General features: G+C 47.5%; 1 protein-coding gene across 8 annotated transcripts in view; it reads left to right on the top strand.

The window, feature by feature from the left end:
- Nucleotides 1-10,140: 10,140 nt before the first annotated feature.
- SMARCA4 (SWI/SNF related, matrix associated, actin dependent regulator of chromatin, subfamily a, member 4) overlaps nt 10,141-20,722 on the top strand; it is an 89,714-nt gene continuing 79,132 nt past the window's right edge. For all 8 annotated transcript variants that reach the window (XM_042928449.1, XM_042928448.1, XM_042928450.1 and 5 more), the window contains exon 1: nt 10,141-10,300. The gene's annotated coding sequence lies outside the window, so the exon portion shown is untranslated. The remainder of the gene's footprint in view (nt 10,301-20,722) is intronic.

Below are 20,722 nucleotides of genomic sequence, written 5' to 3' on the forward strand. Positions count from 1 at the left end.
CAAATAAATAAAATTAAAAAATTAAAATAGTTCACTCCCTTTTATTGCTGAGTAGTATTCTATAGTATGGATTGACCAAGGTCTGTTCAATCATTCACCTGTGTGAAGGACACCTGGGCTGGTTCCAGGTTTTGTCTGTTCCATACAAAGCTACTATGAACATTCACCCTCTCACCCATAGGTTTCTGTGCGAACATGTTTTCATTGCTTTAGGATAAACGCCAGGAGTGCAATTAACCGGGTCATGTGATAGTTGTCTGTGTCCTTCTTTCTGAAGCTGCCAAATTGTTTTCCAGAAAGGCTGCAGCATCTTACATGCCTGCCTGCAGAAGACGTATCAGCCACGTGTATGTTCCACGTGTTTTTGAATGTATTCCAGTTTTTCCATGTCCTCGCCAGCATTTGGTGTTGTTAGTCATTTTCATTTTAGCCATTCTGATAGCTGGTAGTGATTTCTCACTGTGGTTTTAATTTACATTTCCTGAACAGGTAACGATATTAACTAAGCATCTTGTCACGTGTTTATTTGCCATCTGTATATCCTCTATGGTGAAATGTCTATAAATATTTCAAATGTAGCTCAAATTTTATGTTATACACACACACACACACACACACACAAACCTATCATGTGTACACATATGTAAAACTGTAAAACTCATATGTAAAACACATATGTAAAACTCTTGATGGAGGCCTGAACCGCAATAATTCCAAAAAGTTTAACAAAGTCAACCTAAAATAAAACATACTATAGCTAGAATAAAACACCAGTAGGGGCACCTGGGTGGCTCAGTCGGTTGAGGGTTTGACTTTGGCTCGGGTCATGATCTCACGGTTCGTGAGTTCAAGCCCCACATCAGGCTCGCTGCTGCCAGCTCAGAGCCCGCATCAGATCCTCTGTCCTGTCTCTCTCTGCCCCCCTCACCTGTGCTCTCTTTCTCTCTCAAAAATAAATAAAACATTAAAAAAAAAAAACAATAAAATTATGACGAATGTGGGTAGTTAGGTATCCACTGTTAGTGCCATGCTGGTTATTTCCTAAGTTCAGTTAAAAGCTGGGCTGCCTGCTAAAAGAACTCTATTGCCCTGGGTTTGTATTTGGAAGGACTGTTTCCTGTTTTCTATACTAAACATCTCACTGCTTGATCTGGGGAAATTGCTTTCTTGTGAGGCTTATTTTTCAGGGCAGTAGGATATGCTTGAGGAATAAATATGTTTCTTTAATAAATAAACAATTTCAGGGGCGCCTGAGTGGCTTAGTCGGTTAAGCGTCCGACTTCGGCTCAGGTCATGATCTCGCTGTTCATGAGTTCAAGCCCTGCGTCGGGGTCTGTGCTGACAGCTCAGAGCCTGGAGCCTACTTCGGACTCTGTCTCCCTCTCTCTCTGCTCCTCCCCAGCTCATGCTCTATCTCTGTCTCTCAAAAATAAATGTGAAAAAACTAAAAAAAAAAAAAAAAAAAAAGCAATTTCATGTTCCAAGGGAGGTCCGAAGAGGTTACTGAAAAATTATTCACTTTACAATTGCAACTGAAGGAGATGCATTTTACATTTTCACACACTGGACTTTGGTAAGCTTTGTAATTCAAGTCCTACAAGAGGGAGGTCCAGTTTTCTTGGCAACAGTTAATTTTATGTATCAACTTGGCAGGCCATGCCTTCTAGTTGTTTGGTAAAACACTAGCCTAGATGTTGCTGTGGAGGTATTATTTTGGTTGTAATTAACATTTAAAGCAGTCAACTTTGAGTAAAGTGGCTGTGACCCCAGACAATGTAGATGGGCCTCCCTCAGTTGAACGTCTTAAGAGTAAAGATTGAGGTTTCCCCAAGAAGAAATTCTCTTCGAGACTGTTGTATAGAAACCCTCCTTGAATTTCTAGCGTGATGCCCTATAGAATTCTGACTCAAGACCGCAACATCTACTCCTCCCTGAATTTCTGACTTGTTAGCCACATATGTACGTATATGTGTATATAGGTATATGCATACATATACGCTACCATAATATCATATACTATAATTTTGCGAAAGATTACCATTGGGGACTTAAAAAGATACTTGCACACCCATGTTTATAGCAGCATTACTTACAACAGACAAGATGTGGAAGCAACCCAAGTGCCCGTCAACAGATGAATGGGTAATGTGATGTATACACGATAGATTAGATTTTGACTTGTCAGCCCCTACATTTATGTGAACCAAATCCTCCAAATAATTCTTACCCCCTTTCTCTGTCTCTGTTTTATACACACACACACACACACACACACACACACAGGCATACCTTGGAGATGTTGTGGGTTCAGTTCCAGACCATTATAAGGTGAATGTCACAGTAAAGAAAGTCAAATGAATCCTGGGTTCTCCTCGTACATATAAAAGTATGTTTACACTATAGTGTGGTCTGTTAAGTGTGTAATAGCATCATGTCTAAAAAAAAAAAAAAAAATGTACAATGTACATACCTTAATTAATAAATACTTTATTGCAGTGGCTTAGTTGGTTAAGCGTCTGACTTCGGCTCAGGTCATGATCTCGAGGTTTGCGAGCTCGAGCCCCGTGTCAGGCTCTGTGCTGACAGCTCGGAGCCTGGAGCCTGCTTCAGATTCCGTGTCTTGCTCTCTCTTTGCCCCTCCCCTACTCATGCTCTCTCAAAAGTAAATAAACATTAAAATAAACAAATAAATAAATAAATAAATAAATACTTTATTGCTTGAAAATGCTATCATCTGAGCTTTCAGTGAATCATAATCATAGACCACAGAACAAATATAAAAATAACGAAAAAGTTTGAAATATTGTGAGTACCGAAATATATAACATAGAGACAGGAAGTGAGCAAATGCTGTAGGAAAAATTATGCTGATGGACTTGTTCAATGCAGGGTTGCCACAAGCCGTCAATTTATAAAAACGAAGTATTTACAAAGTGCAATAAAATGAGGTATGCCTGTCTGTGTTCATAACAAAAGCAAGAGAACAAACATATATGTACATATATACATGTATATGAACTATCCTCATCTCTGGAAAACTCTAACATATCTGCAGAGGCACGTGAAAAACGTCCACCTAATAAACGACAGATTCATAAAAATGTAGACGTGACCATGCAGACTCCAAGGTTGCTAAAACCCACTGGGAATTTTATTTTTGCCATACAGGGAGTGATGCTGCAAACATTTTCTCATTCTTTTTTTTAAGTTTTATTTTATTATTGTTTATTTAAGTAGGATTCACGCCCAGCGCGGAGCCCAATGTGGGGCTTGAACTCATGACCCTGAGATCAAGAGTCAGATGCAAAACTGACTGAGCCACCCTGGTGCCCCGCCCCCTCTCTTTTTTTGAAATCTATTTTAAAAAATATTTTATTTTTATTGTAATATTTATTTTGGGGAGAGCATAACTGGGGGAGGGGGGAGAGAGGGGGTCAGAGGATTCAACGAGGGCTCTGTGCTGACAGGCTGACAGCATTGAGACCGATGTGGGGCTTGAACTCACAAACTGTGATATCATGACCTGAGCCGAAGGTGGACACTCAACCGACTGAGCCACCCAGGCGCCCCCAAAGATTTTATTTTTAAGTAATCTCTAGGCCCAACATGAGGCTCAAACCCACAACCTGAGATCAACTTTTGGTGTTGTAGGTTTCATGGGTTTGGGCAAACGTATAATGACATGTTATCCACGACTACAGTATCATACAAAGTAGTTCCACTGCCCTAAAAATCCTCTGTGCCCTCCTATTCATCCCGCCTTCCCCTGTAATCCCTCAGATCCAATGACCTTTTCACTGTTTCCAGTTTTTCCTTTTCCAGAATGTCACAGAGTTGGAATCATACAGTATGTAGGCTTTTCAAATTGACTTCTTTAATTTTAGAATATGCATTTGTGGTCCCTCCATGTCTTTTCATAGCCTGAGTACATTTCTTTTTAATGCTATTATCCCATTGTCTGGATGTCCCACAGTTTATATATCTGGTAAAGGACATCTTGGTTGCTTCCAAGTTTGTTTGTTTGTTTTTTTAATTTTTAAATGTTTATTTGAGAGAGAGACAGAGAGAATGAATGAATGAGCGAGGGAGGGGCAGAGAGCGAGGGAGCCACAGAATCCGAAGCAGGCTCCAGGCTCCGAGCTGTCAGCACAGAGCCCGACGCGGGGCTCGAACCCACTAACCAGGAGATCGTGACCTGAGATGAAGTTGGACACTTAACTGACTGAGCCACCCAGGTGTCCCGGTTGCTTCTAAATTTTGATAGCTATGAATAAAGTCACTATAAACATTTATATGCAGGTTTTCGTGCGGACCTAAGTTCTCAGCTCCTTGGAGTAATTATCAAGGTATACAAACGCTGGGTCATATGGAAGACTATGTTTAGTTTTATAAGAAACTGCCAAACCGTCTCCCCAAGTGTCTGCGCTCTTTTCCATTTATACGAACAGTGAAACAGAGTTCCTGTTGCTCCACATCCTCACCAGCATCTGGCGTTTTCCAAGTTGGACTTACACTATTCTAATAAGTGTACAGTCGTATGTCACTGTTGCTTTAATTTGCAATACCCTGAACATCTTTTCATATGCTTATTTACCATCTATAGATCTTTGGTGAGGTGTCTGTCCAGGCTTATCCATTTTTTAGTTGGGTTGTTCATTTTTTTTTAAATTGCTTTTTATTTGTTTTTGAGAGAGAGAGAGAGAGAGAGAGAGAGCGAGCATGTGTGCAATTGGGGGAGGGGCAGAGAGAGAGGGAGACACAGAATCCGAAGCAGGCTCCAGGCTCTGAGCTGTCAGCCCAGAGCCCAACGCGGGGCTCGAACTCACGGACCGTGAGATTGTGACCTGAGCTGAGGTCGGATGCTTAACCGACTGAGCCACCCAGGCGCCCTACAGAATTAGACATTTAAAAAAAATTTTTTTTTTTTTAACGTTTATTTTTGAGACAGAGAGAGACAGAGCATGAACGGGGGAGGGGCAGACAGAGAGGGAGACACAGAATCGGAAGCAGGCTCCAGGCTCTGAGTCATCAGCCCAGAGCCCGACGCGGGGCTCAAACTCACGGACCATGAGATTGTGACCTGAGCTGAAGTCGGATGCTTAACCGACTGAGCCACCCAGGCGCCCTACAGAATTAGACATTTTAAAATGAACAATTCAGGGGCGCCTGGGTAGCTCAGTTGGCTAATTGTTGGACTCTTGATTTCAGCTCAGGTCATGATCTCATGGTTCATGAGTTTGAGCCCTGCATCAGGCTCTGCACTGGTGGTATGGAGCCTGCTGGGGATTCTCTCTCTCTCTGCCCTTCTTCCATTCGCTCTCTCTCTCTCTCTCTCTCTCTCAAAATAAACAAAAAAAAAAAAGAAAAGAAAAGAAAAAGAAAATGAGCAACTCAGTGGTATTTAGTGCATTCACAATGTGTAAGCTCCGCGTCTATCTAGTTCCAAAATATTTTCATCATCCCCAAATAAAACCCTGAACCAATCAAGCAGGTATTCCCTCCCCCTTCTCCCAAGACCCTGGGCAATCTGCTTTCTGTCTGTATGGATTTGCCTATTCTGGGCATTTGCAACAGACTGTCTGATTTCTTTTATTTAGCACGGTTTCAAGGTTCACCCACCTCATAGCATGCATTAGAACTTCATTTCTTTTTGTGGATGAACATTCCATCGAATGTGTACACCACAGTCCATCCATTCATCTGTTAACAGACACTTGGACTGTTTCCAACTTTTAGCTTTGGTGAGTAGTGGCACAGCAATAAATATTTGTTTTCAAGTATTTGTTCAAGTACCTATTTTCTATTCCTTTGGGTTAGATACCTAGGATGTAGATGGTTTCTTACGGTCACAAGACTGGAAGCTAAGGGTGTGAATACAGATAGGGGACCAAGTCCTGGGGTAGTTCGTTACCAAGAGGTGAGTGGGAAGAAGAGGAAGCTACAAGGGAGCCTGGGAAAGAGCAGCTATTGGCATGGGAAGAAACCCAGAAGTGTGTGAAGTGTGCGGTGCGTTGGAAGCCAAGTGAATACAATGTCTTTTTTTTTTTTTTTTAATTTTTAATGTTTATTTAGTTTTGAGAGAGAGAGAGAATCCAAAGCAGTCTGCAGGTTCTGAGCTGTTAGCACAGAGCCCGACGCGGGGCTCGAACTCGTGAACCACTAGATCATGGTCTGAGTTGAAGTCAGACGCTCAACCGACTGAGCCACCCACCCAGGCGCCCCATGAATAGAATGTTCTAAGGAGGTAACGTGTCAACTGTTGCCAGAGGGTCAGGGAAAGTGAAGATGAGAATTGACTCCTGCGTTTAGCAACAGGCAGGTGCCTGTGAGCTTGAAGAGTCATTCTAGTGGAATAGGAAAGGCCTGAAAAGAGCAAATTTAATAGAAGTTAGAGAAGACCTAAATAAACAGATACACCATGTTCATGGATCAGAGGATGTAATATTAAGGTAACAATTCTCCCCAAATTGGCCTACAGATTCAATGCGATCCCACTCAAAATCCCAGCAGTTTTTGGTAGAAATTGACAGGCTGATTCTAAAATTTACACGGAAATGCGAGGACCTAGAGTAACCAAAACAATTTTTAAAAAGGGCAAATTCGGAGGAGTACCTGATTTCAAGACTTATTATAAAGCTACACTTACCAAGACAGTGTGGTCTTAGCATAACGTAGACTTATCGATCAATAACAAAACCTGGGAATCCAGAATCAGACTCATGCTTCAACAGTGAATCGATTTTGACAAAAGTGCCACAGTAATTCAATGTGGGAGCAGACATTTCAGGACTGGGGCTGGGACAATTAGATATCCCTCCAGAAAACAATGAACTTCATTTTAACTCACGCCACACATGAAAATGAACGTAACACGTATCGCAGACCCTGAGCGTTAAAGGCACCAGTTTTATTTACACTGGGATACCAACGTACAGCCACGAAGCACTGGTCTACGAAACTGTTCCCGATAGACATCTTGCCCTTAAAGCAGGACTCTAGCTCCTTCCTTGCCGCCATTCTCATGTCCTCATGGTCTCCCCTGCAGAGAAAGCTGCTCACGCTTTCACCTCTCAGGTCTATTCCTTCAGCTTCTATCCATTCTACCTCCAATTTCCTCCACCTCTCTCTACGTCTACCAACCTCACCCTACCGTAGGCCACCATCCATTCTACCCCGGGCCGTGGCAATGGCCTAAAGGGACTCATCACCTCCCGTCCTTCTTCCCCTTCAGCCCAGACTCCACCCTGCAGCATGAGTAACTATGGGACTCTCTTGATTAAAGCCTTTCGAATACTTCCCCAACGTGGTCAGGGAAAAGCTCAAGAGCCTCACCGTAGGCTACGAGGCCCCGCCCAGCGTAGCTGTCGCTGATCTGCCCTCCTCAGCCAAATGGGCCTTCTTCTGTTCCAACGCTCTCTTCCTCCTCGGGGGCCTGGTACATCTTGTTCCCTCCACCTAGTGCCCTCCTCCTCCCGGCCCTTGCTCATCTTTTGCGACTTGGCATAAGCGCGTCTTTCTCCGAGAGGTCTAGCTGACTTGAGTGCTCAACTCCAGGAGGGTCCCCTGTTATGATCTCTGCGCTGTGGGCCTTTCTTCCGTTGCACTTAACATTTTCCTATCATGTATTAGCTGATCAATATGGGAGACGGTCACCTGAACTCACAGATTGTCCACATCACGACCAGGACACTGTCTGCTCAGCGTACCACTGGAGGCCAGGGACCAGCTCAGTGTTTAGTATGTCAAGGACGTTTAAGAAACACCACCTGAGGGAACGAGACTGAAATTCAGACCCCACTTGCCCATTTCATGTGCATTATTCAACATCATGAGCTAAGGTTCAGAAAACTCCCAGGTGGCCTGCTTCCACAGATTCCTCATAAGGAATCTGTGGAGGGGAGTGTTGTTATTGTTTCCATCGTACAGCTGAAGAAAGGAAAGTGCAGAAGAGTCCAGTAAATGTTTCTGGCAACACCCAGCTACTACCAGTGGAGTCAGGTTTTGGGTCCAGGTCTTTTCGGACTCCAGCATTGAGATCTCACGATCTACCCAATATTGCAAGTGTCGTGGGGAGCAGTATGGTGACCGGGATGGGTGGGGTATGGGCTGCCCCCGTTGCCAGGGCTGGACCAGCCTTGTCCTACTGGCCATGGCTGAAGATTACTGAACGGGGAGGATGAGAGGGGAGCCGGGTCCCCACTCTGAACTAGAGGGACCAGGTCCCTAGCTTCTGCTCCCAGCCTTCAGATACTAGTGCTTAACGTTCCTCAGCTCATTTCAGGTGTCTCCTTACTGTCATCCCACGTAGCCCCCGGGGTGAACATGAATTCAGAGTCTATTTTTCTAAATAAATTGGAAAACCGTACCAAAAAAAAAAAAAAAAAAAGCAGCAATGAGCTAATGCAGCCATGATACACACTTAATTGGCAATCCATCTGCATTATTCTTTCAATTAAAAAATTTAGGGGCACCCATGTGGCTTAGTCGATTCAGTGTCTGACTTCGACTCATGTCATGATCTCCTGATCTCCTGACTCATGAGCTTTGAGCCCTGTGTTGAGCTCTGTGCTGACAGCTCAGAGCCTGAAGCCTGCTTCAGATTCTGTGTCTCCCCCTCTCTCTGCCCCTCCCAAGCTCATGCTCTATCTCTATCAAAAATAAACATTAAAAAAAATTTTTTTTAATTAAAGTATCACATAGGGGGCGGCCGGAACACCACAATGATTTATCTGTATGTAGATGTAAATGCTAGGTATTCAATAGTGACTAAATTGGTAACATCTTTACCATTTATTTTATTTTAAATGTTTATCTTTGAGAGAGGCAGACAGACAGGCAAAGCACAAGCGGGGTAGGAGCAGAGAGAGGAAGACACACAGAATGTGAAGCAAGCAGGCTCCAGGTTCTGAGCTGTCAGCACAGAGCCGGATGCGGGGCTCGAATCCACACACCGTGAGATAATGACCTGAGCTGAAGTCAAGAGTCCCACGCTTAACTGACTGAGCCATCCAGGTGCCCCACATCTTTGCCATTTAAATTGAGGGTAAGAAGGCAGACAATAAAAAGGGCACTCAAACATGAAGGAAAGAAAAAGGAGGCAGTGATCAAAAGGAGGTGAGGCTTGAGGTGATTCTGTCGGCTGAGACCTGAAGATTAAGAGCAGGCTTGAGGGAGGCAGGAACAAGGACAGGCTGTGGGCCCTGACTTAGGGGAGCACTTGACCACTCGGAGAACTGAAACAACTGGAGACCCTTTCAAAACACAGAGAAGAGGCCTAGAGGCTCAGGTCCTTCACACTAAGAACAAGGCTCTTTCATGTTTTGACTCCAACATCTTCCCAGGGACGCCTTCTCTGGCTGCTCCATTTAAAATTTCCACGACTCTCCACGTTTCCGTCCCAACACAATGTATTTTACTTATTTCTCTTGCCTCTCGCTTGCCTTCCTAGTTCCACAACGGTTGAGATCGTCTGTGCGGTGCCACAGCACTTGCGTCCTAGGACTCAGTAGTAGGTCAAAAATTATTTGCCAAACCAACAGTGCTAGGTAAGTTCTTAAAAAAAAAAAAAAAAAAGGCCACGATCGAAGGCCACCTGGCTTTGCTGAACAGACCCCGCCATCCCCCAACCAGAAATAAAAAAAAAGCAGCTCCCAGACCCGCCCTTGGCCCCAGTCTAGCCTGCCCGCCTCCCGACCTTACGCACGGCCTCGGGTCTTCATCTGCGAGTCTCAAAGCCCCTCGGCCAACCCTTCCCTGCAGACCCCGCCGCCATTCCATCCCATCCCATCCCCCAACCCCCCGCCGCAGCCGCGGGAACCAACGCAGCCACCGCCGCAGTGGCGCCGCTCTGCGCATGCTCGGCAGCGTGGGGACGCAGCGTGAGGACGAAGACGCCGGTGCGCATGAGCAAGACCTTCCCGGATTGAGTCGGGGGGGAACATCTGGAGCGCCAGCTTTCTCTGGTCCCGCCTACCTCCGCTAGGCCCCGAGCGGACGCGCACGCGCGCTGGGAGCGGAAGGGCGGACGGGCGCGCGCACGAGGCCGGGCGGGCGGCGGAAGCGAGAGAAGCCGACCGTAGGGGGGAGGGGAGCTGGCGAGTGCGCGCGCAGCGGGGGCGCGGGCGGCGTGGGGGGGCGGCCGAGGCGAGCGGGCGCGCGCGCGAGACTTACCCTCTCTCGGCGGCGGTGGCGGCGGCGGCTTCTTTGTTTCGTGAGGAGAGGCGAGACGCCCACTCTGCCCCCGGCCCCGCGCGGAGGGGCGGGGGCGGCGCCGGGAAGGCGACGGCGCCGGCGGCTCTCGGTAAGGAACGCGGGCCGCGGGGGGAGCGTGGCGCGGGGCTTGGGAGGACGGTTTGAATGGAGCCGGGGCGCCGAGGGGGGAGGGGGCCGCCGGCGCCCACAGCGGGGCTGGGGTACGGCGGCGCCCGAGGGTCAAGAAGCCTGGCCGGCACCGCGCGCGCGGAGAAGGCCACAGTGTAGCGAGGCCGCGGCGGCTACAGCATCCGCGGGCCGTGGGGTGGGGGCCCGGGCCGCGTGGAGGCCGCGCGCGCGCTCTCGCCGGGGTCGCCGGACAAAGCTCTCCGCCTCCTCGGCGGGCCGGTGTCCCGGCCCCCCAGTCGCCGTATCCGTCGCGGCAGCAACAATAGCATGGCGTTGGGGCTTCTCTGGCTACGTTGTAACGGGTCCGACCCAAATGTCTTTTGGGGGAGGTGGCGGCCGGGGCTCAGTAGGAAAAACCCCAAATGAGTCTAGTGTCGCCTGGAAACGAGCATTAGCAGCCCCTTTGGGTTAGCCGACCTAAAATTTTATTTAAGAAAATCACGTAGTCTAGATTTTTCAAGGAAAAGTAAAGAACTCCCCCAACCTCTTGCAAGCGGCGACTTCAAAAATGTTTGCCCTAAAGTGGGGAGTCTAGAGCGAGTGAGGGAGGACGGGTAGAACTGTTTGCTCTTGAAAGCATTGTTTTTGTTTTGCATCCTTTCGCCTTCCTTCCAATTGATTTTCCAGATTAAGGCTTTTATTTAAAACGTGGGCCTTTCGGAGAGTGTTTTGTGCTGGTGTTGAAGACACGAGTCTTGGTTTTTTTTGCCCCCAGTGAATCCTTGGGGGAAAAGTAGGGAATACGTGCAAAAGTCACTTCCTAGGAATTTGAAACAAGTTTTCAATTTGAACTGACAGACCGGATTGGAGTTTGCTTATGGTCGATGTCGGTCACTTAGCTGTGTGATCTTAGATAAATAGCTTAATCTCTCTGAACCTTTTAGTTTCCTCATTTGTGAAATGGGGATAATGCCACAAATAGAGTTGGTGAAAACCTGTAAAATGGTTTCTGATAAGTGGGAAGTGCTGTTGTTAATTGTCAGGCCCAATCTCCTTCATTTTTTTTTTTCCATGTTTGTTTATTTTAAGAGAGAAAAAGTGTGAGTGGGGAAGGGGAGAGAGAAGGAGAATCCCAAGCTGGCTCTGCAGAGCCTGAAGGTGGGGAGAGGGGGTTGGTCTCCACCTCAGCTGAGATGCTTAACAGACTGAGCCAACCCAGGCACCCCCTCCTCCTTCATTGTTGAACAAATATTTGTTGAGTCCCTACTGGGTGTTAGATGGTTGGTGATTGGATGCCCTGAGGAGCCTCTCCAGTCTTGCAGGGGAACAGATGGTAAAGGTGGGAACAGCTCCCTGTGGCCTGTCATGGAATCCTCACTACCCTTCCTGTGCGAGGAACACAGTAGATGCACGGGGGAGCGATGGGGGCCAGAGATCAGCGAGATTGTGTGGAAGAGGGGGCCTTTACTCAGAATCAGGGCCAGTGCATTTGAGCCCTTGGACGGTCGTTGCTGTGCAGTGCTACACTCGCACATCACCTTGATCCTTTCTTGTGTAGCAGTTACCCCAGTTTGTAATTATTCATTCTTCTCTGAGGGCCATCAGAGCAGGGATCATGTCTGCTTGGTCTCCCAGAGTGTCCCCTGGGTCTGGCACATAGTAGGTCCTTAGGGAACATTTGTGGAGTGAATGAGGAGAGCCCCGGGGAGGATGGAGTGGATTTATGTGTGAAATGCTTGACGCAGGACTGGGGGTGGGTTGTAAGCAGTAAGCGTTCGTTGCCCGTGTTGGTTTAACAGGCCATTGTCGCCAGGGAATGAGGGTGTGGGGCGGTGGTCAGGACTGCTAGTTCTGGAATCAGACCTCCTGGATTCACACCTAGCTTTCTAAATCCTAGTTTGACCTCGAGCAAGGCATTTACCAGCAGGTCCCCCCACTTGTGAAACAGGTATGACAGCAATGCTGCCTCAAACAGTTGTCAGGGTTGAGAACATGACATGGGGAGCCGCTTCACACACTGCAGTCACTATAGGGAACACTCACTTCATTGGAGGTAATGTTGTTTGTTGTGTGTACGTGTTTATATATACGTAGACATATATATGTTGACTATCTAAAAAGTGAGCAACATAATTTAGAATCATTCTATATCCCAAGAAGCCCAGGTTTGATGAGCTGGTTATATATATATTGTCGTTTCTTTAAAATTGGTGCATACATACTTATGGCGATCATAAATGCTCCTCTCTGTGCCACATACCTTTGTCACACCTTATGGACCCTCAGAACACTGAGAGGTAGCCCTAGACCAGCCCCTTGTCTTCTCTGTTATGGGATGAGGTGTGTTGGGTGAGAACAGCATTCTGCCGGTGAAGCAACTGACATTTAGGGATATTTCTTCACCAAGGGTTCTAGTCAGCCTTGTGGGTTTGACTCCTGGCTTTGCCACTTTCCCTCTTGGTGCCTCAGAGAAACGGAGGTGACAGTTCCCAGCACTTAGTGAATCCTCAGATGTGCCAGCCAATTTTGGCCTCAGTTATTAAGGCTGCCATCACACAGAGGGACCCATTCACACCCACCATAGACAGAACACAACATGAATGGCGCCCCCTGGAGTTGTGCAAGAAGTTCCCCAGCCTCACATTCCCCATTCGAACAAGTGGGCTTTGACAGCCTGCCACAAGCCAGGCCCTGACGGAGGCTGGGGATTCAGCCAGGAACAGGCAGACAAGGGCCCTGTTCTCATTCAGTCATATCTATCTCCTTGTTTGCAAAGGGAGACAGTAATGGTACCCAGCTACTAGGATTGTTGCAAGGACTAAACAACGACAACTGTATAGTGCTCAGAACAGTGCCTGGCACATAGTGCTAAATAGTTGGTAGCTATTGTCACGTGTTAGGGTTCCTACAACACCCTGGCAGGTTGAGATACAGAATACATTTTTACCCTGTTGTGAGAGTTCTGTATGTTTTCAAAGTGATTCAAAGGAATCAGCTCTTCTGTTTTGTCTTCCATCATTGAAAAATTGTAAGCGTGTGATTTCACCATAATGCGTTGGAAAGAGAGGCGTGTGTTCGGTGGCCGTGGTTTTGGAAGATATCAAGTGTTTGTTTCCCATCTCACATATTTCCTCATGACTTGTAACATTGATTGGAACACTTAAGAGAGAATTGAAGTTAAAAAAAATCAAATCAAAGGGATGTGCAAAACCTCCAATAAAGGGGAGGTAACAGCTGCCAGAATATTGGGGGGAAATGTCTGAGGGGGAGCACATCAGAATCAGGTCTGAGGCTAAATGGAGTTGCCATTGCTGTCACCCTTACAGAGATCATCCCTAAGAAGTATAAGGCTCATTGATATGATTGGTAGTATCTTAGTTGGAGTTTTTTGTTAACTGCATGCTGATGATACTAATTTTTCAGGACATGGATTTGATGGGTATGAGAAATTTGACCTCGAATCATCTTCATGTAAGGGAATTGGCCTTGAGGGTAGTGCCGGGTACCCAGCTGGGTTTGCTGAGCAGTTGGATTGCACAGGGCAGAAAGAACGGAAGGGATGCATCCATTTCCTTACATTTCCCTCAGAGAAGGGGCTTTCTTTAGAAAAGAGGTAAGTGTTAGCAGGGCATAAACCAGCCCAGGCCCCTTCGATGCCTTTGCAGCTAGACTGGTCTCCAGAGCTTTGCCTGGGGACTGTTACTTTGTTAAATGAAGCATGTCTTCATTTTCGCCTGTGGATACTTGTTACTGTCTGGGTTTTGCTCAGTGTGTGAGATAAAGGAGGACGGACCCCATTTTTAGTAGCAATGGGCTTTAAAATGGCTCCTTGGGATGGTTTAAGTTCTCCTTTCGCTGGTAAGTCATGCCCCACTGGCTCAGGAAGCAGGTGGCTGCGTGGCAGTTGCTGCCTTACCTGTTACAGAGGGGACGGGATTTGACGTGTGCCACCTTGATTTGCACCAAAAGTCCCAGTAAAGGGGCACGGTGGGTGGTGTCATTGTCTTAAAGGTGACGATGCAGCACAGGGGTCTGCTTGTTGGGCCCTGAGAGCTACATCTGGCCCTGATGACTGCTGGGTGTGCTTTTGGTCACAGCCTGGTCTGCTGTTGTGCTGAATGCCCGTGCCCACCTCCTGGGAACACGCTGTGGATATTCCTGCCTGTCAGAGTGCTTCCATTTGCCTGCACTTTGCACCCTTCCGGGCTGTCCTGCCTTTTGATACTTAGACTAAATTCGTTACTCAGGCTTTGGAGTCAGACAGACTTGAGGCAGGACTCTACTTCCTGTGTGATGTTGGACCAATGACTTAACCTCTCTGAGCAGAAAACCCTTGGTCCTCCCATAGCCTCCCCAGTTGGCACCTCCAGTCACCAGTATCGAACCAAAGGATGTGAGGTGAAATCCAGCCTGTCTGGGCTTTGCCAAACCTGGCTCAAGGCAGGGGCAGGGGGGGGGGGGGGGGGGGGGTAGGGGGTAGGGGGCGCCTTTTATATTTCAAAAGATATGTGCTGAGACCCTGTTGGTTACCTTGGTCACCACTGACTCCTTTCATTCTTTTACCCTTACATCTGTTCCATCACTGTGTCCAGAGAAATCTTCTAAAACCATCATCAGACCGTGTCACTGCCCTGCCCAGAACATTCCAGAGGGTTTCCCTTGAACCTAGAATAGACTCTTACCTCCTCACTGCTGCCCTTCAGGCCTGCGATCTGCTCTCCCCACTCATCTCTGACTTCGTCTCCTGCCGCATCCCTCCTCTGCTCTAATCCAGCACAGTCCCGTCCCGGGGCCTTTGTACTTGTTGGTGGTCCCTTGCCCACCCACTGGATGGTTGGCCTCCCTTTCCGCTTCAGGTGTCTGCTTAGATGTATCCCCTCACTGAGCCCGTCCCTGGCCACTATGATTGAAAGAGTGATTCCTGCCAGCTTGATGGTTAACCCTGCTTATTTTTTTCACAGTGGAAGTTCATACCACTTCCACCCCCCCCGTAACATCGTGTCATACTTATTTGTGTGCTCGCCTCTGTCACTCTGTTGTCAGTTCCACCAGGAACCGTCAGTTCCAACGAGGCAGGGATTTTGTTGGCTGCTGGATGCCCAGTACCTGGTACTTTGTTCAGCACAGAGTTGGTTCTCAGTCGATATTTGAGGTACCTGGCAGGGTCTGTCACAGGTAGAACTCCACAGGTATGGCCACCATGCCTCCCTGGCCATTCTTGCATTTTGTGTGCCGCTGTTATTGGGGGGACTTCTCTCCTGCCCTCTCCACAAGTTGTGTGTTGTGCTCTGTGTTGACTATACAGCAGGTACCACAAGAGACCCAGCAGCAGGTCATGACATCCACCCAGTGTGACTTGATCAGCCTTAAAAAGAGAAAAAGGAGACAGTCTATCCATGTTTCACAGGGAACGTGGTCAGGACAGATTTGTAAAATTGGTCGGATTTACTTGATGTGTGTTTGCTGGGTCATGTCGTGACCGACGATCGTGGTCAAAAGAGTTTGACAAATGCCCGTCTAGTGGATAGATCGGAAAGTGTTTGTGTTCTCTCAGTGGAGACACTGCATCTTCCTGCTGGATTAGAGCATGAACTCCACAAGGGCAGAGAACCGGCCAGGTTGTCATCATGTCTTCACATCTTCTGGTGTGTTTTATTTTTAAAAAAAATTTTTTTTTAATGTTTTTATTTATTTTTGAGACAGAGAGAGACAGAGCACGAGCAGGGGAGGGGCAGAGAGAGAGGGAGACACAGACTCCGAAGCAGGCTCCAGGCTCTGAGCTGTCAGCACAGAGCCCGACACGGGGCTCGAACTCACGGACCGTGAGATCATGACCCGAGCCAAAGTCAGACGCTGAACCGACTGAGCCACCCAGGTGCCCCTCTTCTGATGTGTTTTTAGATGAGGAGGTGCTCTTCAAAAAAGTTTTTTTTAATGTTTATTTATTTTTGAGAGAGAGTACACGTACGGGGGAGAGTCAGAGAGAGAGAATCCTAAGCAGGCTCCACGCTCAGCGCAGAGCCCCACTCAGGGCTCGGTCTCAAGACCCTGAGATCATGACCTGAGCCAAAATCAGGAGTCAGATGCTCAACCGACTGAGCCACACAGGTGCCCCTGAATGAAAAATTTTTTAAAGGGCAGGAGGTGTGGATTCCAATGAATAAAATGATGCATAATTCCTAGTGTTAAAAATAGTACAGTAGACTCCCATATCCATGAGGCATACGTTCCAAGACACCCCGCCCCCAGTGGTTGCCTGAAACCATGGATAGTACTGAACTCTATCTGTACTGTGTCTTCTTATACGTGTATACTTACGGTAAGGTTTAATTTACAGTCGAGGCACTGTAAGTGATTAGCAACGTGAAAATTAATGACAGGAAACCTCATTTAAAGTGAATGGGGGAGACAGAAGGGGGGGCTCTCAAACCCCAACGCTTGTCATTGGTTGCAGACCCAGCAGGAACACACCTACCTTGCAAGTCAAAGCTTGCAGGTCACAGTACTTGACTACCCCAGCTGAGGAAGAAAGGTTTCTCTTCTGCCCCAGCAACAGCCCAGCCAATGAGAGACTGTCACAACTCAGCCAATGAAACACTACTGCACTTCTACCTGCCCCTTTGCTTCTAGTTTATACCAGCCCTCCTGACGCCCCCCATTCCTTCCATAAAAGAGCGTTCTTCTTTGTTCCCTAGACTTGCTTATGGTTTTGCCATAGTTTGCTTGTCCGGATTGCAATTCCCTGCCACTCCCAAATAAACCCATTTTTGCTGGGAAGTTAACTGACAGTTTTATTTTTAAGGTAAACAACAACAACCGATAATAAAATGGAGCAATTGTGACAATGTACTGTGGTAAAAGTGTGTCAATGTGTTCTTTCTCAAAACACCTTATCATACTGTACTTACTGTTCTTGTGACCATGCGAGGTGATAAAATGCCTGTGTGATGAGATGAAGTGAGGTGAGTAATGTAGGCGTTGTGATGCACCGTTAAGCTACAATTGATTTTCTGGCAAAACCCAGCCCAGCGGGGTCAGGGGGGCGGGGGGTGCAGGGATCATCTGCTTGCAGACCACGATTGACCCTGGGTAACTGAAACTGGAAAGTGAAACCTGGATGGGGGGGTTTGAGGAGAGGAACTACTGTACTTAGTAACATACAGACTTGGTGTGTTTACGTTTTAGGTAGAACTGATAAGACATTGTAATTAATTACCATGACAGAGGTTTTTGTTTGTTTCTGAACTATATTCCTTTTTAAATGTAGGGCAAGGTTTTGCTACTTAATTATATTGCAAGGAAAATGCCCAACAGCCAGCTGTGGAACAGCCAATGTTGAGGAAGCACCGGCTCAGGAATAAGCTATCCATATGTTCCCTGAGACAGCGGATGCCTCGTCCCATACGTCCTTTCAGGTTCACAGACCAGTGCGCCCCACACCATCCGTTCGGGTGTGGACGCTTTGCTTAGTAGAGTATGGGGGGAAACCTCATTTTGTAGTTTTAATGTAACAAATAAAGCTGCTTTTGCTGAAAGGCATCCTGCCCAGCCTCCTTGATGAGTCTGAGAACCCTGCCATGGCTTGACCACAGTGTGTCTGCTGATGAGACACGTAAGGGAACAAATTTCTCTGTGCCCAAAAAGCAACGTAGCAGCTTTCCTGGGGCCAAACTTAAGGACAGTGCTGATTTCCAGGCAAGATGGGAGAAGAAAACCCACATACCATAATCCCAGCAAGCAGAGTTTAGAGGGTCCTTATCGCCTGTTAGCTGCCGTCTGTCTTGCTGCAGTGGGTGGCCACCACCATTCTTTTTACTAATTTTCTTTTTTCAATTTTAATTCCAGTATAGTTAACATACAGTGTTATATTAGTTTCAGGTGTATGACGTAGTGGTTGAAGTGGGGTGCCTGGGTGGCTCTGTCCGTTAAGCATCTGGCTCTTTGGCTCAGGTCATACTGTCACAGTTCGTGGGTTTGAGCCCTGCATCGGGCTCTGTGCTGGCAATGCAGAGCCTGCTTGAGAATCTCTCTCTGCCTCTCCCCAACTCCTGCATTCTCTGTCTCTCTCTCAAAATAAATAAAGTTAAAAAAAACAAGAATTACAAATTACTCAGTGTTGGGGCGCCTGGGTGGCTCAGTCGGTTAAGCGGCCGACTTAGGCTCAGGTCATGATCTCGCGGTCCGTGAGTTCGAGCCCCGCGTCGGGCTCTGTGCTGACAGCTCAGAGCCTGGAGCCTATTTCAGATTCTGTGTCTCCCTCTCTCTGACCCTCCCCCGTGCATGCTCTGTCTCTCTCTGTCTCAAAAATAAATAAACGTTAAAAAAAATTAAAAAAAAAAATTACTCAGTGTTCATCAGGGCAAGTATATTAATCTCCTTCACCTGTCCCACCCATCCCCCCACCCCCCCTCCCCTCGGTAACCACCACTTTGTTCCCTATAGTTAACGAGTCTGTTTTTTGGTTTGTCTCTTTTTCTTCATTTGTTTCGTGTCTTAAATTTCACATACGAGTGCAATCCTATGGTATTTGTCTTTATCTGACTGACTTCACTTAGCATTATACTCTCTAGATCCATCCATGTTGTTGCAACCATGGGTCTTTTTTATAAGAGCAAAGCGAAGGGGGGTATGAAAGAAGAAGACCTACTTCTCAAGCAGTCTGGTTCCGCATTTGAACGTCAATAGATGTTTCTATTTTAAATGATGATTTTGATGAAGTTGAAAGTAGAAAAGAATGCAATCCTCAAATCCTTTCATCTCTTTTATTTCCACAAAGGCACCCCCCTGGCCATCTTCTTCTGGGTATTTATTTCCCAGGTCTTTTTCTGATCTAGGTAGGTTGGTTGGTTGGTTGGTTTTGGTGTTTTTTAAAAAGAACACATAGGATTGCAAAAGTAGTAGAAGGTTATTGTAAAAAAACAACAGCACACCGACACAAAAAACACCAGAGCTCTGTGATGTGGAAAGTGTCAGTTCCCCATCATACGCCTCCTGAGAGAGCTGCCGGCCGCTGCCAACCACAGTTTGGCACGTTTTCTTGGGACCGGTCTCTACGTGCAGATGAGCTCGCGTACGTTCTTCCTCTCAGCAGAGTGGGGCTTGGGCCAAGCACACCTTACGTTGGTGCCCCCTTCTTTCCTCTGCTTCATCGCGGACCTTCCTCCACATCCGTGTGCACGAAGCTACTTCATTCATGTTTGATAGCGTCTTGCTTCTGGGGCGTGGATAGTGTGGGGGTTCTGATTGTTCAGCACTTGGGGTGCTCAGAGAAATCAAGGTGATAAGACCGCGTCACTTCTAGACCCGTTGGCCCTGGGAACCCATTTTTTTTTCATCCTGTAACCTGTCGAATGTCTTAGCTTTCAGGGTTTTGATTCTTGCCCCGGAGTAGTATTATCTGCCATCACATTCCTTTGGGCTGCCTACCCAGATTCCCAGGTTCTGTTCCCTTCTCATGGAGCCCCCAGACGCACTTGACCCACAGGCCACACACACTTAGGCTCCCAGAAATACGTGCTAGTGGTGGTACTGTTTGTCCCCTTGTGCTGCTTAGGTGTGGCTGACTGGTCTGAGATGGATTTCAGTGTTTGTGTTTAATTACCTTCTTTTTTCCAGCCCAGACACCAAGTGACTCATCACAGGGAGACTTGCAGGAGTCTGGTCTGAATGATGGAAGCCACCTGAAACCCTAGGACCATAGGACAACCTTGGGGACCCAAGGAATTTGCTGAAAATGCCAAATCCTCAGTTCACTGTATAGGAAAGGTGGAGGTGTTTGGTGATGAGGGAAGAAGGGGTGGGGAGAGGGCTGGGCTGGTCCTTGCCCTCAGATCCACCTCCCTTCTGAAATTTCTGGCCAAGCTTTCAGGCCCTCCTGAGCGGGCACCACGCTGGATCGCAGTAGTGCCCTGTCCCATATCATACGCAGCTCTCTCGAGGGCCAGGCCCACCCCTGCCCTTTAAGAAGGGTTGGCTGGCCAAAAGGGGCTTGATGGTGGGTAACAACACCGCATTTGTGTCAGCGGGATCCGAGAGGGCAAGGGAGAATTTGCAGCAGCTCAGATCTTGCCTGTCGATTGCCGGGGCGGACCTCATCACTTGGGACAGCCGGTCTTTACACGGGGCCGCACGGCCTTCAGGCAGCCAGTGTTCCTCCTCCGGTTCCGCAAAGCTGCCTTGTGCAACCTCTACTTCCTGGGTTTGTTCCTGAGCACTTCTGGACAGGAGCATCCTTTGAGGTTTGTCCTGCGGGGGAGGCTAAGTTTAGGAAGCACGTTCTCCAGAGCAGATACTTACTCCGTGGCTTGGTTTACTCGTGTCTTTATGAGAAGAGGAGGCCGCTGCTTCTGGGTCAGTAGTGACAAGCAGTAAGCGACCGCTCGGTGAATGTGGAGGCCCTGGA

The sequence above is a fragment of the Panthera leo genome, chromosome A2 (genome assembly GCF_018350215.1).
Source record: "Panthera leo isolate Ple1 chromosome A2, P.leo_Ple1_pat1.1, whole genome shotgun sequence".
Taxonomy (NCBI): Eukaryota; Metazoa; Chordata; class Mammalia; order Carnivora; family Felidae; genus Panthera; species Panthera leo.